The following is a 27,936-nucleotide window of genomic DNA, read 5'->3' as shown; positions in this document are numbered from 1 at the left end:
GAGGAGTGGAGGGGAGGGAGCGAGGAAGACAGGACAAAGAAGGAAGCTGAAAATCACGGCAAAGGGACGCAAGGCGCAGCCCAACCGGTAAACCCGCCCGAGGGCGGGAGTCGGGTGGGCGACGTCCATGGTCTGGGAACAGGATAGAATAGGAAGGATGAGTGGGAGAAGAACGGATAGTGAGGGCATAAGACACCAGAAGCTGGGACCACCGAACAGAAAGGGGGGGGGGGGGATCCCAGCTTCAACCAGGAGACTATCAACAGGGCTAGTAGGGAAGGCACCGGTGGCCAAACGGATACCACGATGGTGGACTGGATCCAGCACGTGCAGTGTGGAAGGAGCAGCTGAACCATAAACTTGACAACCATAGTCCAAGCGAGACAGAACTAGAGCACGATAAAGACGGAGGAGGAGGGAACGGTCCGCACCCCAAGAGGAGTGGGCAAGGAAGCGAAGGACATTGAGTTTACGGAAACATCCTACCTTCAGGAGTCTGATATGGGGCAGCCAAGTGAGCTTGTTGTCGAAAAGAAGACCCAGGAAACGAAACTGTGGAACCACAGGCAATCGTTGTGCAGCGAGATAGAGCTCTGGATCAGGGTGGATCGTAGTACGGCGACGGAAGTGGACCACCCGCGATTTTAAAGGAGAGAATTGAAACCCGTGTGAGAGGGTCCGTGCAGAGGCACGCCGTATAGCCACCTGGAGCTGCCGTTCTGCAGATGCCATCGAGGAGGAACTAACCCAAATGCAGAAATCATCTACATACAGGGCAGGGGCGACCAAGGGACCGACAGAGGCCACAAGTCCATCGATAGCAATGAGGAAAAGAAGGACACTCAAGACAGAACCCTGTGGGATGCCCGTCTCCTGGGTCTGTGGAGAACTAAAAGCAGTACCAACTCGAACTCTGAATGACCGATTGATCAGGAACTGGCGGATAAAAATCGGGAGTGGGCCCCGAAGACCCCACTGATGAAGGGTAAGTAAGATGTGATGGCGCCAGGTCGTGTCATAGGCCTTGCGAAGGTCAAGAAACACTGCAACCAAATGGCGGCGCTGGGAAAAAGCCTGCCGAACTGCGGATTCCAAGCGAAGTAAATGATCGATTGAAGACCGTCCCTTTCGAAAGCCACACTGGTAACGCGACAATAGATCCCGAGATTCGAGGACCCAATTGAGCCGACGGGCTACCATCCGTTCAAGTAACTTACAAACAACATTGGTCAAGCTAATTGGCCGATAGCTGTCAACAGATAGGGGGTTCTTACCAGGCTTAAGAACAGGAACCACAATGCTATCCCTCCACTGAGAAGGGAAGTCACCCTGGAGCCAGATACGGTTAAACACCCGAAGAAGATGTTGCCGTTGTGGAGCACTGAGATGTTGAAGCGGTTATGAATGGAATCTGGGCCAGGGGCCGTATCATGAGAAGAAGATAGAGCAGAAAGAAATTCCCATTCAGTAAAAGGTTCGTTGTAAGATTCTGACTCACAAGGGGTGAAACATAAGGTGGAAGCTTCAGCCAGCTGTTTTTGATGAAGGAAAGCAGCTGGATAGGAGGCTGACGCTGACGCCACTGCAAAATGGGTCGCAAGATGTTCTGCAAGAACTAATGGGTCCGTACAAATGCCATCTGGGAGGTGAAGGCCTGGGAGGGTGGGCTGCCGATGGCAACCTTGGAGAGAACGAAGTGTAGCCCATACCCGTGACAGAGGGACAGTAGAACCAAGGGAAGAAACGAATCGTTCCCAACATATCCGCTTACTCTGTTTGATTAAATAACGGGCTTTAGCACGGAGGCGTTTAAAGGTAGTAAGGCTGGCTACGGATGGGTGCCTCTTAAAGTGTTGCAAAGCTCGACGGCGATCACGGATGGCAATGGCAATGGCCGTACTCCACCATGGGACTTGCCGGCGACGAAATGGTCCAGATGAGCGCGGGACAGCAAGGCTAGCAGCGCGAACAATCGCGTCAGACACGTCACGTAGGACGTCATCAATACAACCCGACAAAGAGGGAGAAAACTCGACCTGTGCAGTGTCTAGAGGCCAATCGGTGCGGTGGAAAGACCAACGAGGTAACCTGTCCATCGGGGAGCGGGAAGGGAGCGTGATAATCAACGGGAAATGGTCACTATCACAAAGGTCGTCGTGTGGCGCCCAGTGTAATGAAGGGAGGAGACAGGGAGAAGAAAGAGAAAGATTAATGGCACTGAAATGAGTAGGGGAGCCATCATTAAGAAGGCACAGGTCGTGGTCTGCGATAAATTGGACTATAAGAAGACCTCGTCTAGATGGAAAGGCAATGCCCCACAAAGGATGATGAGCATTAAAATCCCCAAGGAGGAGGAAGGGAGGAGGAAGTTGCTGAAGAAGGGTGGTTAAGGCTTGGTTGGTTGGTTGGTTGGGAGCCGCAGGGGAGAGGGGGGGGGGAGGAGAGGAGTCCGGGATGGGGGTAAGGAAGGGGGAGGAAGGGGTGAAGATGTAACCAAGGCGTAACTAGATGTCATGGACACAGGGTGAAGTCGTGCATATTTCTTACGGGTCTCTGTGTAGGTTAAACGATCGAGGGACTTATACTCCTGTATCTTTTTTTCCTTCTTATATACTGGGCAATCTGGTGAACGTGGAGAATGACTACCATGACAATTTACACATACAGGAGGGGGAACGCAGGGACTCCCCTCATGGAGTGGACGTCCACAGTCACCACAGAGAGGGGCCTGGGAACAGCGGGAAGACATGTGGCCAAAACGCAAGCACTTAAAACACCTCATAGGAGGTGGGATGTACGGCTTCACATCACAGCGATAGACCATAATCTTAACTTTCTCAGGGAGGGTATCCCCTTCAAAGGCCAGGATAAAGGCACCAGTATCAATACGATTATCTTTAGGACCCTTCTGAACACGCCGAACAAAGTGAACACCCCGCCGTCCGAGATTGTCCAGAAGTTCCTCATCAGTTTGAAGGATGAGGTCCGTGTGAAAAATCACACCTTGTACCATATTTAGAGACTGGTGGGGTGTAATGGACACAGGAATTGTGACAAGATGGGTACAGGCACGAAAGGCCACAGATTGGGCAGCTGAAGCAGTTTTTATCAGCAACGAACCCGACCGCATCAGGGAGTCCACTTCGCCAAACTTGTCTTCAATGTGTTCCACAAAGAATAAAGGTTTGGTATTGGTGAAATTATCTCCATCAGTCCTGGTGCAAACTAGATAACGGGGGAAAGGTTTTGCCCCTAGCCGACGGGCCTGACCCTCTTCCCAGGGGGTAGCCATGGAAGGGAAGGCCGAAGGGGCAAGAGAAGCAGCACTTGAGGAATCAGTTCCATGCAAAGAGACGGCCGCAGAAGAACGGCCAGAGTTCTGGACCCGTATGCGTTTCATTTGCATAGCGTCCGCCGTGATACCACCCACTCCGATCAGCGGCTCTCCTCACGGGCGCCACCCAGCCACAGCAAAGGCCGTCTGGCATGGCGGCCATTGCCGGGAGTTCCGATGCTCCAGGATGACGAGCAACCACTCCAAGGCATGCATGAGGAGGTCACAGCTCAGGTATCAGAAGTGTAATTCCTATGTGTTCAGGGGGCTCAACCAAAAGGGTACATAGCGACCCCACCACACGGGCTGGCTACTGTGCTGGCTATGCACCCTAGTATCAGACAACGACGTGAAAGAAAAGGTGGACTGTACTAGGAGGGCGCACGTCGGAGACACTAGGTAAGGTGCTCTTCCCAAATGGCTCACACTACGGAGGAGAAATTTTGTAATGGAGGTCAAACACCAGAGGGGGACCAAGGAATGCCAAAAGGAGGAGATGATTATGCAACAAAGCCGAATTGGAAAACTAACAGAACCAGGAGGATAGCGGGGCCAACATAAGCAAGGACACCAAGAGAGGGAGAGGAGAGGGCGAGGGGAAAGGGGCAAGGAGGGGAAAGGAGGGGAAGGGAAAGGAAATGCAGCCCTGGAGAGAAAGAAGGCTGCAATGGCTCGGGGCCCCGTGCTCGCCACTCACGTATCCACAAAAGAGTTGCGGACCCCCTGGGGGGGGGGGGGGGCTACGAAAGGGGATCAATAAGGCGCCCACCAGTGTCCTGAAGAGTCTGAAAGCGCTGGATTGGATTCTGCACAGCAGAAAGAAGCATGTCTGTAGATATGCTGGTTACCTCTCTTCATATGCTGCTCTTCATATCAGCACATGTGCGAATGCACAGTGACTGGAGGTGGATTCCCACACTCTGAAATTCTGTGTTCACCTCACCCATGAGAGAAAAATGAGCTTCGCCTGTCAATAGGATGGTCCAGGACCATCAACTTAAATCTTTGCGAGAAAGTGGTTCATGGTGTGAGTTCCTGTAGTCATGTCCTAGTTCATGAACCACGGGCAACATGTAAGTGGCCAAGTAAGTGGTCCCGACAGTCGGGATACCAGCTACTTTGGAATAAGGCTGGGCATCTCGGACATATTCTGAGTCATGGTCACCTTTGTGCTCATACGGCAAAGACTACCAAATCCATCGGTTAGTCCCTCAACCGTTAGGGGTAAAACTCAATGGGACTCGGGGCAAGTAAGGCTAGCAACCTGCTTCCCTGGTACTTTAAATATTATGCTGGCAACAATCAGAGCAAAATGCCTCGTACCTTTGGAGGTGACGGCGTCCCACCTCTAACTGACAAACCAGGCGCTCCTAAGATACGACTTGGCAAACAAATGGTAATGAGATGGGGAGCCATTAATATCAATGGGGGCTACTCTGGGAAGAAGGTAGAGCTGGCAGAGGCTGCAAGTAAGATGGGGCTGGACGTTTTAGCTGTTAGTGACATTCGGGTAAGGGGTGAGAAAGAAGAGGAAGTGGGAGAATACAAGGTCTACCTATCAGGAGTCAAAGCAGGAATAGCACAATGGGGTGTAGGGCTTTACATCAGGAAAGAAATGGAACCCATGTAGTTGCAGTGAGGTATGTAAACGAACGACTGATGTGGATAGATTTGACAGTGTCTAGCAAGAAAATTAGGATTGTATCAATATATTCGCATTGTGAAGGGACAGATCAAGATAAGATGGATAGTTTTTATGGGGCACTCAGTGATGTAGTTGTTAGAGTAAAAGACAAGGACAGTGTTCTGCTCATGGGTGATTTTAACGCCAGGATTGGAAATCGAACAGAAGGGTATTAAAAGGTTATGGGTAAATTTGGAGAGGATATGGAGGCCAACAGGAACGGGAAACAACTTTTGGATTTCTGTGCCAGTTTGGGCTTAGTAATCACAAACTCCTTTTTTAAACATAAGAACATTCACCGGTATACTTGGGAAGACAGGGGAACCAGATCCGTCATTGACTATATAATAACAGATCATGAATTCAGGAAGGCTGTGAGGGACACACGTGTATTCAGGGGATTCTTTGATGACACTGATCATTATTTAATCTGCAGTGAAATTGGGATTTTGAGGCCGAAAGTGCAGAAGGTCAGGTCCAAATGTAGGAGGATAAGAGTGGAGAAACTTCAGGATAAGGAAATCAGGCACAAGTACATAACAGCGATCTCAGAAAGGTACCAGTTAGTTGAATGTAGTCAATTACAGTCATTGGAAAAGGAATGGACAAGGTACAGGGACGCAGTACTAGAAGTGGCTAAAGAATGTCTTGGAACAGTAGTGTGTACAAGTAGGATGAAGCAAACAGCTTGGTGGAATGACACAGTCAAGGCAGCCTGTAAAAGGAAAAAGAAGGCGTATCAAAAATGGCTACATATTAGAACTCAGGTAGACAGAGAAAGTTATGTTGAAGAAAGAAACAAAGCCAAACAGATAATTGCAGCATCCAAGAAGAAATCTTGGGAAGACTTTGGAAACAGATTGGAGACTATGGGTCAAGCTGCTGGAAAACCATTCTGGAGTGTAATTACAGTCTTCGAAAGGGAGGTAAGAAGGAAATGACAAGTATTTTGGGCAGGCCAGGAAAACTGCTGGTGAATCCTGTGGATGCCTTGGGCAGATGGAGGGAATATTTTGAAGAGTTGCTCAATGTAGGTGAAAATACGATCAGTAATGTTTCAGATTTCGAGGTAGAATGGGATAGGAATGATGATGGAAATAGGATCACATTTGAGGAAGTGGAGAAAATGGTCAATAGATTGCAGTGCAATAAAGCAGCTGGGGTGGATGAAATTAAGTCGGAACTCATCAAATACAGTGGAATGTCAGGTCTTAAATGTCTACACAGGATAATCGAAATGGCGTGGGAGTCGGGACAGGTTCCATCAGACTGGACAAAAGCAGTAATCACACCAACCTTTAAACATGGAAACAGAAAAGATTGTAAGAACTACAGAGGTATCTCTTTAATCAGCGTTGTGGGTAAAATCTTCTCAGGTATTGTTGAAAGGAAAGTGCGAGTATTAGTTGAGGACCAACTGGATGAAAATCAGTGTGGGTTTAGGCCTCTTAGGGGTTGTTAGGACCAGACCTTTAGCTTACGGCAAATAATGGAGAAGTGTTATGAGTGGAACAGGGGATTGTATCTATGTTTTATAGACCTAGAAGAGGCATATGACCGGGTTCATAGGAGGAAGTTATTGTCTGTTCTATGAGATTATGGAATAGGAGGCAAACTTTTGCAAGCAATTAAAGGTCTTTACATAGATAGTCAGGCAGCAGTTAGAGTTGACGGTAAATTGAGTTCATGGTTCAGAGTAGTTTCAGGGGTAAGAAGACATGGCTGCAACCTGTCTCCACTGTTGTTCATATTATTTATGGATCATATGTTGAAAGCAATAGACTGGCAGGGTGAGATCAAGATATGTGAACACAAAATAAGCAGTCTTGCATATGCGGATGACTTAGTTGTGATGGCAGATTCGATTGAAAGTTTGCAAAGTAAATTTCAGAGCTAGATCAGAAATGTAAGGACTATGGGATGAAGATTAGCATCTCCAAAACGAAAGTAATGTCAGTGGGCAAGAGATATAAACGGATTGAGTGCCAAATAGGAGGAACAAAGAACAGGTGGACGGTTTCAAGTACTTAGGATGCATATTCTCACAGGATGGCAACATAGTGAAAGAACTGGAAGCGAGGTGTAGCAAAGCTAATGCAGTGAGCGCTCAGCTACGATCTACTCAATTCTACAAGAAGGAAGTCAGTACCAAGACTAAGTTATCTGTACACCGTTCAATCTTTCGACCAACTTTGTTGTATGGAATCGAAAGCTGGGTGGATTCAGGTTACCTTATCAACAAGGTTGAGGTTACGGATATGAATGTAGCTAGGATGATTGCAGGTACTATCAGAGGGAACAATGGCAGGAGGGTGTCCACAATGAGAAAATCAAAGAAAAACTGGGAATGAACTCTATAGATGTAGCAGTCAGGGCGAACAGGCTTAGATGGTGGGGTCATGTTACATGCATGGGAGAAGCAAGGTTACCCAAGAGACTCATGGGTTCAGCAGTAGAGGGTAGGAGGAGTCGGGGCAGACCAAGGAGAAGATGCCTGGATTCGGTTAAGAATGATTTTGAAGTAATAGGTTTAACATCAGAAGAGGCACCAATGTTAGCAATGAATAGGGGGTTATGGAGGAATTTTATAAGGGGGCTATGCTCCAGACTGAACGCTGAAAGGCATAATCAGTCTTAAATGATGATGATGATGATGAAAGTGGAGAGTAAAGTCAACACGTCGCTGTGCATCCTGTGGTGTAAGCAGCTGCACGGTATGGATCTTGTACAGATACCATTTGAGAATGGTTGGAAGCACTTTCCATACACTGGGCCAGGGGATGTTCATGGGATGTGTTGCGACACACCACATACACTGCCTGACTATCAGTTGGTTGGTTGGGAGTATAAAGGGACAAAACTACAGGTTCATCAGTCCCTTTTCCCTGACGCAAGCAAGGCTGAAGTTACAAAAACACCGAAAGTACGTCTGAGAAAGTAAAAGGAGGGAAGGAACGGGGTACCACACCTAAAAAAAACGAATGGAATGAACAAAAAACGGGAAAACATACACCACAAGGAAAAGTAGAAGAGGGTATTAAAACCATAGAGCACATGGTCTGGGTTGGCTGATCACTATAATAAAAGAGGGTGAGCCAGCCACTCTAACACATTAAAATGTCCACCCCCAAAAACGCAAGGCGAGATGAACACATTTAGGGAAAAGATGACAACCAAGACAAGGAAATACAAAGAAAGTGCGACAGAGTTAAAATGGAGGGAGGCTGGTGGCCTCAGAAAGAAGGCTAAATGCCCACCCTTAGATGGCACGATAACCCCCCCCCCCCTCACGAATAAAACGTATAACTAAATCTGTTGTTGAGGCATTGTCACCCAACACTGAAGGTAGGGTGCTGGAAAGGTTAAAAGTCCGCCGCAGAGCGGCTAGAAGTGGGCAGTCCAGCAAGAAGTGGACGACAAATTGCTCTGAGCACTATGGGACTTAACATCTGTGGTCATCAGTCAGTGGACGACAATCATATGTGAGCCACAGTGACATCAAGGTGGGTCCTTGCGATGGAGGAAGTAGCCATGCGTTAGCAATGTATGGCCAATATGGAGCTGGCAGAGAACCACAGAGTCCCTGTGAGAGGCTCACATGGATGTCCTCCACACATTCACAGTCTCTTTAATGGCACACAGTTTGTTGTGCATGTTGAGATTATGCCACTCTGTCTCCCAAAGCTGAAAAACATTGCGGTGCAATAATGATCGCAGTTCAGTTACGGGGATGCCGATCTCCAGAAGCGGTTTCCGTGTAGCCTGTTTGACCAGCCTGTCGGCAAGTTCATTTCCTGGGATTCCGACGTGGCCTGGGGTCCACACAAACACCACGGAACGACTGGACCATTCCAGGGCATAGACAGACTCCTGGATGGTCGCTACCAAAGGATGGTGGGGGTAGCACTGGTTGATAACTTGTAGGTTGCTCAAGAAGTCAGTACAGAGCAGAAACGACGTGGCAGGGCATGAGTGGATGCGCTCGAGAGTACGAGAAATTGTCGCAGGCTCTGCAGTGGAAACACTGCAGCCACCTGGCACTGAGTGATGTTCAATATGTCCTCCATGAACATACGCGAAACCAACGTGACAATCAGCCATCAAGCCGTCTATGTAAACCACTACATAGTCCCGGTACATGTCAGGAATCTAGAGGAAGTGACAGCAGAGAGCCGTGGGATGAACTGAGTCCTTAGGGCCACGTGAAATGTCCAGGCAAATCTTCCCCCTAGGTGTACACGATGAAGGTGTACGTTCAATGGACCTTGAGAATACGTGGTAAAGGCAAGGACTCCACATCAGACGGAAAAGATCGGATGCCAACCGTTCTCGTAAGCCCTGACCTGGGCCTCAAACACAGGAGAGGAACTGCTGTAGGTGGGATAAGTAGACGGTAATTCGAATGGTCAAGAGAACTATGAATGCGTGCAACGTAACTGGCGAGCAGCTGTGCACGCCTAACCTTCAACGGAGAGACTCTGGTCTCTACCAGGACGCTGGTCACTGGACTTGTCCTAAAAGTTCCCATTGCCAGTCGAACGCCACAGTGGTGCACTGGATCGAGTAAATTCAACGCTGAGGGAGCCGCCGAACCATAAACCAGTCTCCCATCGTCAAGGCAGGATTGAACAAGGGCTCTGTAGATATGCAGAGCGTAGAGCTATCTCCACCCCAGTTGGTGTTGCTCAGGCAGCGGAGGGCATTGAGGTGCTGCCAGCACTTCCGCTTCAGCTGACTAAGATGAATAAGCCACATCAATTGGGCGTCGAAAAGCAGTCCTAAGACTGGAGTGGATCGTCATTAAGGTAAAGTTCTGGTTCAGGTTGAACGGTACGACGGCGACAGAAGGGCATGCCACACGACTTCGTGGCTGAAAACTGGAAGCTGTGGGCTACAGCCCATGACTGCATCTTGTGAATGGCTCCCTGTAGGTGCCGCTCAGTGACAACAGTACTAGAGGGGCAGTACAAAATGCAGATGTCGTCTGCATACAGAGAAGGTGAGACAGACGGCCCTACAGTTGCTGCTGGACCGTTGTGGCCACTAAAAACATACACTCAGTACAGAGCCTTGCGGGACCCCATCCTCTTGCATATGGGGGAAACTATGGAAGGCACGAACTTGGATACGGAAAATGCGGAGCGATGGATAAAAACCGGGAGCGGGCCCTGGAGACCCCACTCAAAGTGTCAATGATATAATGCCACCAGGTCTTGTCGCAAGCTTTCTGTAAATCAAAAAGACGACAACCAGGTGTTGGCGTCTGGGAAAGGCTGTTAGGATGACAGACTCAAAGGAAACTAGATTATCAGTGGCAGAGCGACCCTGGCGGAAACTGCGCTGGCATGGAGTCAGTAGACCACGTGACTCCAGAACCCAGCACCACCGCCGACTTACCAAACGTTCTAACAGTTTACAAAGAACATTGGTGAGGCTGATGGGCCGATAGCTATCCACATCAAGCAGGTATTTGCTGGGTTTGAGCACTGGATGGAAAGACGCCATCTGGTTGAAGATGACGAGGAAATGTCACTTGTAGTCGGACGAGAGATGTTTGATCACATGACTGTGGATTCGATCTGGCCCAGAAGCTTCGTCGGGGCAACGTGCAAGGACGCTGAGGAGCTCCCACTCTGTAAATGGAGCATTATAGGTTTCACTGTGACATTCAGTGAACGAAAGGGCTTTCCTTTCCATCCGCCGTTTTATGGTGCGAAATGCTGGTGGGTAATTCTCCGATGCGGAGGCTCGAGTGTAGTGCTCAACAAAGTGCTCGGCAATTGCGTTTGCGTCGATAGATACACGCCATTGATGTTAATGCCAATGACACCTGTCGGTGTCTGGTACCCACAGACACGTCTCATCTTCGTCCAGCCTTGGGAAGGTGACGTATGGCACCCAACTGTCGAGATGTACCTCTCCCAACATTCATGTTTCCATCTTTTTATAAGCTGGTGAATGCGGGCACGGAGCCGTTTAATAGAGGCTCTAGGGAAGGGTGCGGCTTATGTCGCTGTAGAGCTCGCCGACGCTCTTTAATGGCCTCAGCGATTTCCGGCGACCACCAAAGTACTGACTTTCGCCGGGGGCACCCTAAAGAACAAGGGATCGTGATTTCCGCCGCAGAAACGATCTTTCTAGTGACCTGCTCAACTTCCACATCGATGGTACCATGTAGGGGAGATTCAACGGTGACAGCAGAAGTGAAAGCTCCCCAGCCTGCCTTGTTTAAAGCCCATGTCGGTAGACGTCCAGGGGAATGGCGCTGTGGGAGTGAGAGGGAGATGGGGAAGTGGTCACTACCACACAAGTCATTGTGGGCTCTCCAGTGGACAGATGGGACAAGGCTTGGGCTGCAGAGGGATTTATCAATGGCCGAGTAAGTGCCATGAGCTACACTGAAATATGTGGGGGCCCCAGTATTGCTGGCTGCGATGGCCGAGCGGTTCTAGGTGCTTCAGTCCGGAACCGCGAGACTGCTACGGTCGCAGGTTCGAATCCTGCCTCAGGCATGGATGTGTGTGTGATGTCCTTATGTTAGTTACGTTTAAGTAGTTCTAAGTTCTAGGGGTCTGATGACCTCAGATGTTAAGTCCCATATTACTCACAGCCATTTGAACCATTTCTGAGCCCCAGTATTTAAGAGGCAGAGGTCGAGTTGAGACAGAAAAGTTTCGACATCTCTACCTCGGCCAGTAAGCATGGTGCCACACTGCAAGGGTTTATGGGCTTTAAAATCTCCCAAAAGTGGGGAAGCTTTAGGGAGTGGTTGAATCAGTGCAGCCAGTGCGTTCAGGGGTACTGCACCATCTGGAAGAAGATCTACATTGCAGACAGTTATTTTCTGCGTCATCCTTATTGTGGTAGCCCTTCGAGAGGGGTCTGAATGGGCACAGGTTCACTGCATACAGAGTTCAGCACATAGACACTAACTTCACCTGACACTATTTTAGTCGCTACAGTTCTTGTAATACCCCCTATAGCCTTGGAGGGCAGGGTTCCGCATTGTTGGGAACCAGGTTTCCTAGAGGGCAATGCAGGAAGCAGGTGTAAAGGATAACAGTTGCCTTAGCTCAGCCAGGTGGTGGGAAAAACCGTATTAATTCCACTGGAGGATGACTATCATGAGGCTGGGAAGGCATGAAGCACATAAGGAGGCAGGTTATACCTCAGGGTCACCTGCTGCCACCGATTGATTATTTGTATCCATTCCTATTGAGGATGAGGCATCAGTGAGATCCAGGTCCTCAGGGGACGCTAAGATCTCCACCTCATCCGCAGGTGCACAATTGGCAGGCAGTGGTGGTGTTGGAGCCACCGGAGGGTCCTTTTTCTTAGCTGACTTCTTTGTTTGCTTGCACTCTCGCTTCTCTTCAGGGGCTTGCTGGGAGGACTTCTCCAAGGTTGCTTCAGGTACAGAGGAAGACCGTGAAACTCTTTGTCCAGTAGCTATTGGCTCCTTTAGCCAGTGGTGAGTGTCTGCTGTGGCATTAGTGGAGACCTTGGGAGAGAGGGTCCCAAGGGACCCTTTCTGCACGAGAGGAGCCGGAGGAGGCTGTTGCTTCTCTGGCTGGGAGGAGGGGACCAGTGTCCCCTGCATTTGGGGTATTTTGGGAGCAGTGGAAGGAAATTCCACCACCACCACCACCACCACCACCACCACCCACCACCACCACGGGGACGAATGTGTTCTGGAAGCCCAGAGGGCCCACTGTTCGTGGCACAGAGGTTGGTATGACCAGTACTTGTGACGGCAATGGTAATGTAGCTGCAGCATATGTGAATGTCAACTAAACGGGATGTTATCATTCAAATTTACGTTTAGCCTCTTGCTAAGTCAACCGGTCCAGGGTCTTGTACTCCATGATTTTTCCGCTCCCTTTGGAGTACTGTGCACTATGGCGAGCATAGTGAGTGCTACTCTCCACAGTTGATACAAAAGGGAGGAGGCGCACATGGAGTATCTGGATGCAGTGGACGTCCGCAGTCTCGACATGTGGCGCTGGAAGTGCAACGGGAAGACATATGCCAGAATTTCCAGCAATTAAAGCACCGCATAGAGGGAGGGACGTATGGTTTAACGTCACAGTGGTAAACCATCACCTTGTCCTTTTCAGGTAATGAATCACCCTCAAATGCCAAGATGGAGGCACCAGTAGCAAACCTGTTGTCTTTGGGTCGCCTGTAAACGCGTTGGATGAAATGACCCCCCCCCCCCCCCCCCCCCCCCCCCCGCCGTTCAATGTTGGCGCGGAGCTCGTCGTCAGACTGCAAGAGGAGGTCGCAATGGAAAATAATCCTCTGGACCATGCTGAGGCTTTTATCGGGAGTCACGAAAACAGGACTATCACCCAGCTGGTCGCAAGCTAGTAACGCCTGGGATTGGGCTGGGGATGCTGTCTGAATCAAGACTCTATGCTTCTAATCTTGTACAGTGCTGTCAATTCCCCAAACTTATCTTCAAGATGTTCCACAAAAAAACTGAGGCTTCGTGGGTAGAAAGAAGTCCCCGTCCATTCTGCTACAGACTAAATACTGTGGCGAATATGGCTCTCTTCTTTCTGTAGCCCTATGTTCCTCCCATGGTGCAGTGAAGGTGGAAAGGATTTAGGGTCGTATCTGTCAGCACTGTACTCGCTCTTGCCCCTCTTAGAAAATGCTGGCGTCGTACAGTTATCGGAAAAGATGACTTAGTCCGCTTCATTGCGGGTCATCCACCCTGATGCCACCCATTCCAATCAGAGGCTCTTCCCATTGGCTCCACCCAGCAGCAGCAAAGGCCACCTATCAAGATGGCCATTGCCGGGAGTCCTGATGCTGCAGGAAGACTGGCATCTACTCATTGGCATACGTGGGGAGTTTACAGCTCAGGAATCTCTGTGATGTCAGGGGGCTACCACCAAATGGGTACATGACGGCCCCACCACAGAGGACTGGCTACCATGCTGGATATTGGGCACAGAGAAATCCAATATCGTTATGGAGGCGTAAGAACAGGAGACAATGGAAGAAGATGATATACCCCGGAAAGTGTCCACACCCAAATAGGTGAATTGCAGGTGGAGACGCAAAGCCATGACAAGAGGTTCTGAAGATAGATTCTAAGGGCACTATGGGTAACTTCTTCCCCATATGGTTCGCACTTCTGTAGAATTTAGAAAGTGGCAGGTCAAACCATAAAATGGGACCTGAACTTACAGGGCCGACAAGTGTGAGACTCCTTTTAGTCGCCTCTTACGACAGGCAGGGATACCCTTGGTCTAATCTAACCACCGGACCCGAAGGGGGGGGGGGGGGGGGGACTGACGATCGGGAATTGTGCGCAGCGTTGTCTACCATAGCAACAGTGACTTCATCAACCACCTGTGGTGCAACCGGTCGTCGGCCTCTTCCCAGAGCGACGCCAGTTCTCTAGTTGATTCGAACTGTTTCACCATGCTCCGCAGAGCAGTTGGAGAAAGAAGACCCTTCCGCAATCGATTCAGTCGGCGAAGTTCTCTAACTGCAGCTGCAGCGTTACTCTTGTTTTGATAATAGAGCTTCATCAATAACGCTGTGCTCCTTATGTCCAAGCTCACATTGACACGTCAACAAGTGCAGTTCGAATGGTCAGGTGTGAGACTGAGTCACGCTGACTTATCACGGCGCCTGGTGGACAGAGTTTGAACTGGACGGTGGCACTGTGACGCATGGAAATCAAACACTGATCGTACCAAGTTTGGTACTCTTCTGTAACTAGTTTCCGTGTTATGACTTGTTCAATAGGGAAAGTTTAATTATAACCATCCGGTATATAAACAGAATATTCACTGCTAATTGATCAGTCGTTATACTGGTACAAATCTTGAGCCTGTCGCTTAGGCATGTCGGCCCTTTTGTGACACTTCATTTTGCACTGGAGAATGGCTATAAAGCCGAAATCATGAAAGTGAAATAAATGGTAATTTGCAGTCTAATGGCGGAAATTTCCTTCTAAACAGTTGCGTATGTAGCCGGAATGCAGCGTGTCCGCGGTTCTACTTGAGAAGTCATATATTATCTCAGCTTTCCGGGTGAGTCGAGTCCACTTGGACCCGACAAGAGTCAGGTGACGAATGGGCTGCAGTAGACTTGTCTACGGCCACGCGGGGACGGCGAGATAGGGGATGACGTCACGGGACTCGCTGGGGAGTTTAAAGCGAGTACACTGATCTCATTTCTGATCTCTAGGAGAGACCAGAGAGAGAGCCTCTATGAGCTGGCCAGGACTCCTTCCAAAATGAATTCTGCAGCCCAACATTCCACTTGACCATTCCAACGGAAGCTCGGTCGACTGTCAAGACATACCGTGCAGTTTCCACCCAGATATGAACGGCTCTGACAAACAGGTAGGCGACCAGAGATTTTTGGGACTGACCAGTGACTGTTGAAGCGCACACGAATAGGCAACGTGAAACGCGTTTCGCGCTAAAGCAGAGGCCTTTCAGAGTCACTATCTTGGATGATACAAGAGTCGAGGGGATTAATCTCTTAACATATTTACATGCGCCTCCACGTACGATCTTATGTCAAAAACGTCGCACAGTTATCTTAAACGGTTCACGAAATAAAAGTGGTCAAAGTTTTGGATCATTTCCCCTGTATATGTACAGTTACGTTTATTCCTTAATCGTGGTTTTTTTCTGTAGAAAAGCCAGACATTTTTCCTTGCTGTGTACCGAGTCGTCTCTTTTAATGCGCCAGATACTGTACTGTTTATTCAAGCGTATTTATTCAGATCACGTTCTCCGTTGTTTCTCCTAAGCCTAGTGATCAAGCCGAAGTAACGCGGACTGCATATGTCGAAGGGCGTTGGTTGGTCAACAGCGAGCGTTGCATACATTATTTATAGTTTAATTCTCATGTAAATTCGCTAGGCAGCAACGCGGCTAATCACATTAATTACTTTACAGAGAAAGCACATTAACTATTTCTTGTAAATCCGTGGCATATAATTCGTGCTTCCAGTGACTTCAAACGCCAGTTTAGCAGCCAGTTGTACCGTAGCTTTTAGCGAATCTCGATGAAGCAAGGTGAGTCGGTGGGTGGTGAAGCAAGATGTGTAGGTGAGTGTTGAATCAAGGTGAGCGGGTGATCAAAGGAAACTGTCTCACTATTGTGATGTTCTCCCATCTTGTGTCATCTTTATTTGGTTTTAAGACCTAGGAGATGAGACTGCTATTAGTGTCCCTTAAATAAAGAAACTGATGTCTCAGCTTTTCACTGACCGTTTGTCAGACTTTCTGGTACCCAAAACTTACCACTATCAGTAAGCTGGCGAACATGTGAGTGTCTATTTCTATTTACGTTCAGCATTGGCAAAAAAAAAAAAATTGTTGCAGAAAATATTTGATGCGCCTGAAGACAAGAAGACAAGCGATCCAACTTACATCATATGCACCTGGGGCAGATGATGTGAGTTGGGTGGCCTGCCTTAAGGCGCACCAAGTATTTCCCGCGACAGTTTTATTTTGCCAGCCGTGTATATCTGTGTGTGTGTGTGTGTGTGTGTGTGTGTGTGTGTGTGTGTGTGTCAAGTTAAGGCATGGAAAAACTATTTCAGTTTGTGTATTTCAAAATGGCTCTGAGCACTATGGGACTCAACTTCTGAGGTCATTAGTCCCCTAGAACTTAGAACTAGTTAAACCTAACCAACCTAAGGACATCAGATACATCCATGCCCGAGACAGGATTCGAACCTGCGACCGTAGCAGTCGCGCGGTTCCGGACTGAGCGCCTAGAACCGCTAGACCACCGCGGCCGGCTTGTGTATTATTTATAGCCCGGTTGCCTCCTGCATTTGGTCCTTAGAGGACGATGGCAGTACTGTACCCTGACATTCCGCTATAATGTAAGGTTGCTCAGTTGGTGGAAAGCACAGCTGCACCTAACTGGCTTACAACCGCATTTACTCCCTTATATTGGGTCACTATCAGGTTGTTTCTCGATTGTTGGAATTGTGAGCTGCAGTCAATGCTCAAACGGTTGTCCTATCCAGGCATACCAATCTGACCTCACATCTTCGCTATCGCCATTACATCTGTCGCCATTTTCAAGCATTCCCCAAGCTCTCACGGACTAGTACCTCCGGATGAAATGATACCGTTGATGAATGGCAGCTGTTTCTGCATACAGCATTCGTTCGGAACAAGTACAGATTTCATTGTTTTCCTTGTCTGTCAGTTCGTGGACAAAAGATGCCTGTTCGTTGCATCCGGTGATGTTCACTATCTGTGTTCCGAGACAACTGCGGCCGTCACGTTGGGATCGCTCGCTTATCTGAGCTGCCGGACGCCCCTTCCGTCGGTGTGACGTCCCGGCAGGGAGGACGGCAGAGGGGGAAACACACACATCACGCACCTCCGTTGTGCGCTATCGTACTCAGAATATTAGCGAATCCTGTACCTCTGGGACAAAATCTAAATATGCCAGGTATGAAAAAATCCATCTACTGTTCCCAGCGCTGCCCACAACTGCCCACCGTTTCAGTGACAACATATTCATTTTTTCCACTTCGGTATCAGCCGGTAACTAGATCGTTCAGTATACACTGAAGGGCCAAAGAAATTGGTACGCCTGCCTAATATCGTGTGGGGCCTCCGCGAGCACGCGGAAGTGCCGCAACACGACGTGGCATGGACTCCACTAATGTCTGAAGCATTGCTGGAGGCAATTCGCTCCATACATCCTGCACAGTACGACAGGGTGGAGATCTCTTCTGAACAGCACGTTGCAAGGCATCCCAGATATGCTCAATAATGTTCATGTCTGGGGAGTTTGGGGACCAGCGGAAGTGTTTGAACTCAAGAGTGTGCCTGGAGTCATTCTGCAGCAATTCTGGACGTGTGGGGGGTGGCATTGTCCTGCTGGAATTGCCCAAGTCCGTCAGAATGCACAATCGACATGAAAGAATGCAGGTGATCAGTTAGGATGCCTACCTACGTGTCATCTGTCAGAGTCGTATCTAGACGTATCAGGAGTGCCATATCAATCCAACGCCCCACACAAATACTGAGCCTCCACCAGCTTCAATAGTCATCTGCTGAAATGCAGGGTCCATGGATTCCTGAGGCTGTCTCCCTACCCGTGTACATCCATCCGCTCGATACTATTTGATACAAGACTCGTCCGACGAGGCAACATGTTTCCAGTAATCAGTTGACGGGCCCAGACGACGCGTTAAGCTTTGTGTCGTGTAGTTATCCGAAAGCCCATATCGACAAAGTTTCGTTGAATGGTTCTCACGCTGACACTTATTGATGGCCCAGCATTGAAATCTGCAGCAATTTGCGAAAGGCTTGCACTTATGTCACGTCGAACGATTCTCTTGAGTCGTCGATGGTCCCGTTCTTGCAGGATCTTTTTTCCGGCCGCAGCGATGTCTGAGGTTTGATGTTTTACCAGATTCCTGATATTCGCGACACTCTTGAAATGGTCGTACGGGAAAATCCCCACTTCATCGCTATCTCGGAGATGCTCTGTTCCATCGCTCGTGCGCAAACTGTATCATCACGTTCAAACCCACTTTAATCTTTATAAACTGCCATTGTAGCAACAGTACCCGATCTGACAACCGCACCAGACAGCTGTTGTCTTATGTAGGCGTTGCCGACCGCACCTTCGTATTCTGCCTGTTTACGTATCTCTGTATTTGAATACTCATGCCTTCACCAGTTTTTTCGGGGCTTCGGTGTAGTTGTGCCTTGCTGAATCGGAGATGCCTATGCATACGTATTTCTCGTGGTGTGTTTACTGAAACGTGGAGATAAGGTAGGCAAAGCAGCAGCGATTATAGTCCCTCTAATTGTTTGGTATTCGTCACGGCGGACTAGGACGACACGGAAAGGTAGGGGATTGATCTATGACTGACTAATATTAGAAGTCATTAAGCAAAGGTAATCAAACTAATTACTGTTTAGTTCCTTATAGCAGTACCGATCATTAAATATTTCACATTAACTTAAAGTAACTGTACTGTGTGCTAATACACACAACAAGGGTGTTCTAGACGAAGGCTGTCGCATTCTATGCGATGCCAGCGAATGAGTCATGAATATTGTCGCAAATACTAAGTAACAGTAATGCCGAAATCCATGTGCGACTATGCTTCTCTAAGACTCCAGAGTGACAGCACTCAACACTGCAAGATTCAATCCACTGTCAGGAGGAAAGCTTTGTTGTAATGCCAAATTGTGTCCAACATTGAAGCAGAGGTGCAGGATAAAACTGTGGTGCAATTTTATAGCCGGGGCGCAGGGCGGGAGAAAGGAAAGAGAGGAAGGGGGATATATATATATATATATATATATATATATATATATATATATATATAGAGAGAGAGAGAGAGAGAGAGAGAGAGTGTGTGTGTGTGTGTGTGTGTGTGTGTGTGTGTGTGTGTGTGGCAGCCTCATGTCCTGATCCTGCTTCCTGGTTGATGACGAACGACGTACTTCCTCTTGTGGAGGCCGGTCTTCCCAAGAATGTTACCGAGCTGCTTCTGCCGAGTCCTCATTTGATTCCCTGTCACTAGCTGCGATGTCTCACCGGACAAAATATTAGTCACCCGCTTATTAGAGCGAGCTGGTCGCCTTTCTGTGTCTTTGTTAAGACACAGATGGCAGAGAACTACCAGACGTAGTACGAAATCAGTGCAATAACGACACGTGAAAGAATGTAAGGAAGTAGCTTATAGTGTTTCGACGTTTCCATGACCACTGCGTGAAAGTCTCTCTCATATTTGCTTATGTATCAACGGCTAAGGCCCAACGTCCCTGCATAGATTCGTGTCCCACTTGGATGCAGCCATGGCGTAAGAACAGAGACAGCTAAAGGAATCCTTCCAGACAGTGTCTGCAAGTGAGTGTCACGCCTTCAAAATAACAATCGGTGTGAAATGCGACAGTAATTGCTGCTGTCAGCGAATGCGGGCCCATCTTGACAAGTTTATGAGCCAACATTGCTAAGGGAACTGCCATGAAGTGGACACTACTGATTGGAGGCGCGTAATGTGGTCCGAGTGTTTAAGCCGCAGTGTGTTGAGCGTATTTTTCAGGCCAGATGCAGTCGTGTGTGTTTAGGGGGTGTTTGGCGCACCGCGACTTTGCCCTCACTTATTCAGGTTTTCCTGAGCACGAGCCAGGAAGTTTATTTCAACACTGTTGCTGATCAAGTGCTGCCCTTTGTTTTAGACCTTCCCGATGATTGACTGGGGGTGATTACCGGAGTAAACAGCGAGCTCAACAGTCCCGCAATTCAAAAATTACGTGCGAAAGATAGAGTCGTCCGCAGAAAGTGGGCGGATCCAGTCATAGGCAAACTATAAAGCGAGGAAGCTAACAACACAAAGTAGAAGGCATAAAAGGGTAAGTAAAATCTAAAAACTGGTAAAACGGGGGAATAAAAGAGCGGTCTTTGCACGGGGAGTGGTCGTGGGCCCTCGACGCATGAAACACGAAGAGAGGTCCCAACTGTAACCACCTGCCCCTGCTCCAGGAGGAAGGCTAAACCTTGTAATTGAAAATAGAGACTACTTTCACGAAGGAAACTGATGACCATTTCAACCTTCCGTGACTCGTCTGCTAACATTGAAGACAAGGAATTTGGAAGGCTATACTTGGTACGAAGGGTCAAAAAAAAGTGGACATTCCAACAATATATGGGATACCGTCAGTCTGGCTCAACAGCTACGTTGTAGGTGTACTCTTTACGCAAGAGCCTAGTGTGACCGATGAGCGTAAGACAGTGGACTCTCTCCTAGAAGAGCGGAAGAAAGAGCGCCAAACTGCAGGGGCCTCGTTGATCTTGCAGAGTTTATTACTGAGAGCAGTAGCGCGCCATACGTCATTCCACTTTCGAGCAAAAAGAGATTTGATATGAATCCGGGTATCTGCACCTGCAGTCATGAAAGCGATTGGCTTCCCGATGAGTATTCTCTGGACACTCCCGTTCTCCGATATGACAACGTCTGTGTTCACAGGGCTTATAATCCACCCAAACTCTCCGATATATTAATAACCAGCACAGTGTAACGTCCTGTTCTTCACAAAAAGGACAATGATTCCGGAGAATAAACTTTGAAAAATGCCAGCAAGGTTATCATTTATCGTCAGCTAAAAAATATTTATAGTGTACAGTACTGTTCAACAAAGATAGGAAACAGACTTTATATTCAAGTTAATTAATTTAGTACAATTAGAAAAAGTTTAATTGCATAAGGAGATAGACAGTTATTCACTGTTAATTTACGGTCACCAGCTAATGTCTGAGCAAAAATTATGATCCTGTATCCTTTTGGTCGCAGACAATATTACGAGACAATTACTGACACGTGTTTAGGCGGTAACAGTAAATGAACACATGGAAGATGAAATGAAAGGGTCACGATAACGATGTGAATTGAAGTTGATTACAGATTAGAATAAATGAAAACCAATACTGATTAGCTACTATTCACAGGTAACGTATGTATTGACCAATGTTACAATGACGTTCACTGTCGCTGGGTTTCGTGTAGCAATACCTACGATTTCTCAAACAATCATGTGACTGACGACCCACAACTTGCGAGCACTTTTAACAACCACTCTCTAAATGTAGCAGTCAAAAATAGGATTTCATGGTTCAGTTGAAAGAAGAGAATATATTAAAAATGTCATTCCACTAAACTTTAAGCAACTCTAAGTAGCACCAATGTACGTCACTGATATTAATACAGTAATAAAAATTCTAAAAAAAAAAAAAAAAAAACGAACTCCTGCGATGTTGATGGAATTTCAGACAGAATTCCGAAAAGTTGTTCGAACTTATTAAGTAATGTCCTTAGTTATATGCGTCACAAATGTTTCCTAAAGTTATTGAAGAGGCTGTGTATGTAAGGATAATTGATCATTTTATATCACACGATTTGCTATCAAATGTACAGTTCGGCTTTAGAGATCGTTTAACAACTGAAAATGCTATATCCTCTTTTCTCTGTGAGGTGCTGGATGAGTTAAACGAAACGTTTCGAACGCTAGATATGTTTTTTGATTTAAATAAGGCGTTCGATTGTGTTGATCACAAAATATTGCTCCAGCAGTTGGACCATTACGGAATACAGGGAGTGGCTCACAATTGGTTCACCTCTTACTTCAGCAACAGACAGCAAACGGTCATCGTCCACAGTGTTGAGAATGGCTGTGATGGAGTTATATGCCCCCTAGTATTTCAGGTGGCAACGGCCTCGCCACAGTGGATACACCGGTTCCCGTCGATCACCGAAGTTAAGCGCTGTCGGGTGTGGTCGGCACTTGGATGGGTGACCATCCAGGCCGCCATGTGCTGTTGCCATTTTTCGGAGTGCACTCAGCCTCGTGATGCCAACTGAGAAGCTACTCGACCGAATAGTAGCGGCTCCGGTCAAAAAACCACCATAACGACCGGAGGAGCGGTTTGCTGACCACATGCCCCTCCTATCCGCATCCTCATCTGAAGATGACACGGCGGTCGGATGGTCCCGATGGGCCACTTGTGGCCTGAAGACGGAGACGGAGTGTTAGTATTTCAGGTAACTCTAAAATATTTCTGTTTGCTGATCACACTAACTTGGTAGTAAAGGATGTTGTGTGCAACATAGGCTCGGTTTCAAATAGTACAGTTCATGACCTATGTTCATGGCTTGTAGAAAATAACTAATGCTAAATCACACTAAGAGACAGTTTTTTGAGTTTCAAACACGCAATTCAACAAAACTTTACGTTTTAGTGAAACTGAACAGTTCAAATTTCTAGGTGTTCAGGTAGATACTAAACTGTCGTGGAAAGCCCACGTTCAGGATCTTGCTCAAAGACTTAATGCTGCCATTTTTACTATTTGAACGGTGTCGGAAGTGAGTAATCGTTCGACACAAAAATTAGTCTATTTTGCTTATTTTCTTCGCTTATGTCTTATGGTATTATATTTTGAGGTAACTCTTCCCATTTTAAAAGGATATTTTTTGCTCAGAAATGGCCAGTTCGGGCAGTAAGTGGTGTAAGTTCACGAACCTCTTGTCTACTTCTCTTCACGCGTCTGGGTATTTCGACATTGACCCCTCTCTCTCTCTCTCTCTCTCTATATTATATATATATATATATATATATATATATATATATTCCTTACTGTCATTTCTTGTTAGTAATATTAACTTATTCCCAAGCATAAGCAGCTTTCATTCAGTTAATACTCGGCAGAAATCAAACCTGCATTTGGATCGGACTTCCTTAACTTGTAACGCCGGAAATGCATATCCTCCTATTTCCATCTATTGTACTATGAATTTTTTTCCTTATTTTGTTACCTGAATATATGACATTTCTGTGCCTGTATATATTGTAATTGTTTTACTATTTGTATATATATATATATATATATATATATATATATATATATATATATATTTATGGATTTATGTCGATGTATAATTGGTTTGTTTTGTAAATATTATTTGTATTTTTACGCTGGGTCTGGCCTAGGGAAAACTACACTATCGAACGAATACATCGATAGGTCGTGTGGAGAACCTAAGTGTTTATGATCTTTGGTAGTGAACTCTGCCGCGTGGAGCGCGGGCAGAGCAGAGTGAATCTGGCTGGAGTAGTGCGGTTGAGCAGGTGTGTGGTGTGACGCTCCCGCGAGTTGCCGCGCTTTCGGGGTTTGGCAGCATGTAATTGCGCTCGACTCGCGATGATAGTTTCTGACACGGTGTCGCGGACGGGAAGCATTAGCTGGCGCACATCAAGAGCCCGTTTCGCCTGGTGACCGTGTCGAGGAGAAGGCGCACCAACATCCAGCTTCTGCAACAGCGACGGCCGACAATGAGTGACTGTCGCCACCTCCTCGATCGACGGCTTCAAACCTTCAATCAACCAACAAGGAAGACTGGAAGCACGTAAAGTTTCATAACTGTATGGCAGACCTCAACTTTTCAAACTGTTCCATTTGCCTCGCAAAATTACAGCAACTTAGCATGAACCTTTGTTGCTCATTGTCCCAATTGCATTACTAAGCAGGGTCCCTTCCTTTTCCGAAATGAACCCGAGTGTCGTTGAAATTCAGACGCCAGCATTAAAGTACAATCATTCCATTTCACTGCTGTAACTTCAAAGTTCAGTTTAAGTATTCATAGCTGGCTACAATATTTAGATTACACAAGCACAAATTAAGAGTGCGAGTTTTGTTACCGTATTTTAGCTTACCTGTGACTGCAGCTCAGCTTGGTACGTACTGAATTTTACTGTTGTTAATTGTTCAGAATCGTTTAATTCAAGTTCAAAGTTAAATCTCTTATTTCTAAATTGCTTAGATTCAAGTAGCTTTTGAAATGATTTTGAGGTAGTCCAAGACTAACCGTATTTTACTGAATTTCGATGTGCTTCAGAAAGAAAGCTCACTATTAACTTCAGTCACTAAATTAACTTTCGATTTTCCGGTTTTATTAATTCTTTTGCTAAATTAAGTGTAGCGAAATTTATTACTTCTGACAAACTTTCAGTTTTCACACTACACTTCTCAACCTTCAGTTGCCACGCTTCTAGTGCTAATTATATGTGTAATAATCTTTCTTTTTCAGTTACTATAGTAATTGTCCTTAGGACTGGCGACCGTAATTTCCCCCAAATCTCAAATATCTAATTACCGCTAGTTGATTGTTAACGTAACGGCCGCACATTTACTTTCTTTATTAACTTTTCCCCTATTTCAAAATTAATTTCCACCAGTTTCATTAGCATTTTTCCTTTCATTTAGATGTAACCCTTTCCTCCCTCTTTACCGACAAATTAACCTCGGTGACGATTGCTTTTCCCAAATTTCCATTAGGTACACGCGGTTTAATTTTTCACTGTCATTAAGGTCGATAAGTGAGGGGGAGGTTACAAACTCTTGTGCAGAAAGGTGTGCTGAATACTGCTGCATCCGTTTTCAACAAGCTACCACTCGAATTCAAATATCTTAGCAGTAATCCACGCGCTTTCAAATCGAAACTGAAGAGTTTCCTAATGGATCACTCCTCCTGTTCTGTCGAGGAGTTCCTTGAAAAAATAAGCTGATTCTTGTTGTATTGTCGATTACGTTTACTTAAACTTACTGATTGACTTTTTTCGGATTTATAAACATTTTATTTTTGTCTGTTGAAATTACATTGTAAAACTAAGTACTGACACGTTCCATGACCTTGGAGATTTGTTCCTCAGTTTGGTCTTACGGAACTTTAAGTGTAAATAAATATATAAATCTTTGGTGCTGAGAATTTTTCCAGGCAGATTAAAATATATAGTTTTTACACCTCTTCACATGAAAAGTGACAAGACAGACTTAAAGAAGTATCGTCAATTTTCATACTGATATTTTCTTAAATATTCGAAAAAAATATTGTACTCAAAGAGTAGTTTCACACTTTAGTGGAAACTAATTACTCAGCGTATCATAGTTAGGATTCCAGACTAGCTGCTCGACTGAGAATGCTGTTTATACATTCACTTATCAACTATTAGAAGCCTTGAATAATACAGTATCACCAACTGGTGTTTTTGTTATCTTGCCAAAACATTTCGTTGTTTAGATTATGTTACTCTTATGATGCAAAAGGTTGTGGTGAATGATTTAAACAAAGTCTGAAGGATAGATTTTTTTTTTTTTTTTTTTTTTTTTTTTTTTTTTTTACAAAGGGAGTCCCACAGGGTTTAATTTTGGGTCCACTACTATTCCTTACATATGTGGACGACACCCCAAGCAGAATTGTTACTTCTTACAGATGATACTAGTGTTACAATAAACAGAAGAGATGGTAAATTATATTCTAATAAAGAATTATGAAGTGCTTCTCAGAACACATATTCATTTCTTTACTACAAATAGTCATACAAAAATTTATGTAGCACATGAGCAGGTGTCGCTAAATAGAGTAGATTTCTCCAGATTTGTGTGTAAATATTGACAAAAAATTGAAATGGAAGAAATGTATCACTGAACTTCTGAAACAATGAAGTCCATCTACTTTTGCTCTTCGTGTAACTGATAATCTTAGAAACAAAGGAATCAACTTCCTGATATATTTTGCACAGGACTCAGTAATGTATTATGGATTAATTTTCTGGAGTAACTCATTACTCAGAAGATATATACTGCACAAAATCAAGTAGCAAGAATATTATGTGTTCACCCACAGACGTCATGTAGGTAGACACCTCTTCTACGAATTAGACATTTTAATTGCGCTGTCACAATACATATACTCGCTAATGAAATTCGTCACAAATAATCCATCACAATATGAGAATAACAGTGAAGAACATGCTCACAAGACGGAAAAACGACGTCTGTTACCCATTATTAAAGCTGTAAGTGGTTCAGAAGGGAGTTCAATATGCAGCAACAAAAAGTTTTGATCATTTGACGAATAACAAAGCTGCCTAAGTAATGAAATAAGTTTTAAATCAAACTTAAAACCATTTCTCTTACACAACTATTTATTGCACTGAAGAATTTATTTTTAAAAACTAGTTGGGGGGAAGCCTCGTTTTTAGTGTAGTTGCATGATTAGATCTAAAATAGCAACTACCAGAGTTTATAGCAGTTACTCTAAATATTTTGCAAATACCAGCAATAGCTATAGGCAACGCCGAATTTACGAGAGCAAAGATGACATAGTACATATGCAGAACGTAGAAAATACAATTTTGACGTTATTTCTCAAATATTTATAGAATACAGTTATTGTTTTACAGCGAAATTTGGACTTCACTTAATTATCACGCTTTCTATTTTCACGTATTACCCGAATTTATGTTTTAATGGTTCAAATGGCTCTGAGCACTATGGGACTTAACATCTATGGTCATCAGTCCCCTAGAACTTAGAACTACTTACACCTAAGTAACCTAAGGACATCACACAACACCCAGTCATCACGAGGCAGAGAAAATCCCTGACCCCGCCGGGAATCGAACCCGGGAACCCGGGCGCGTATGTTTTAATGGAAAGACCTTTTAATTTCTTTCAAGTCGAACAATATGGCTTTTAATAATATTTCAATAGGTAATAACGATGGTAGCAAAGGATCCCACTGATGGCTGATGAGTTGGAACAATCATTAACACTCAATACCGTTTGCAGTTTACCAGAAAACACTATAATTTTCGAAAATTTTACAGAGTTGAAGTACTAAATGGCTCCGACTTACTTTGTGACGAAATGCAGATGGTGCTGCGCAATACATTCCATGGCAACAAAATTGGCAATAGGATCTTATTTCAGTAACGAGCAATTTGTGTTAACTTCAGCCACACAGTACTGTTTTCCTATAGTTAATTTGCTGTGAAAAATTATCTTAATTAAACCTAGTACTGTTATCCAGATGTATGGTGTCTCGTTAACCATTTAGAATGCTTTGCCGCACTTCGGGTACCACATCGACGATGCACTTAATTACGCACGCCAGCACAACGACTCTGCATCCATTCTCGATCATCATCTTTCATCTCCTCACCTACTTCTATCCTTGTTTGCTCGCGCCTCAACGATGTTAATGCCACATTCTTGACAATATCTTTGGATTAGACATAATGCAAGATCTCTGACAATCTAATACAGTAGTTTACAATATTTGCTTTGAGTTTTTTGTCTTGGGTATACGTTACAGTGCTTAAATGATCACCGCCAATAGAATAAAATACATTTATATTCAGAAATTATACCAAAGTTGTAAAATAAATGAAGTGATAATACAAGCCACTGTGTCGTGGTGTTACATGCTTCATGGTTTGAAGAACACCAAGAAACTGTACAGCATGGGTGTACAGACATGGGCCACAAACCTGTCAGTGCGATTACGTAAGGGCTGCCGAATTTATTCGTTCACATTGGTCGTTTCACAAATGTTCAC

The 27,936-nt window shown here is 45.8% G+C and overlaps 1 protein-coding gene and 1 pseudogene across 1 annotated transcript in view; one reads left to right on the top strand and one right to left on the bottom strand.

The window, feature by feature from the left end:
* LOC126234981 (uncharacterized) overlaps window positions 1-27,936 on the bottom strand; it is a 551,742-nt gene that overhangs the window by 481,406 nt on the left and 42,400 nt on the right. The window lies entirely within an intron of this gene.
* Window positions 22,248-22,364, top strand: LOC126238136 (5S ribosomal RNA; annotated as a pseudogene).

Source organism: Schistocerca nitens, chromosome 2, assembly GCF_023898315.1.
Source record: "Schistocerca nitens isolate TAMUIC-IGC-003100 chromosome 2, iqSchNite1.1, whole genome shotgun sequence".
NCBI lineage: Eukaryota > Metazoa > Arthropoda > Insecta > Orthoptera > Acrididae > Schistocerca > Schistocerca nitens.
The sequence above is the reverse complement of the archived record's forward strand: the minus strand, read 5'-3'. Positions and strand labels throughout refer to the sequence as shown.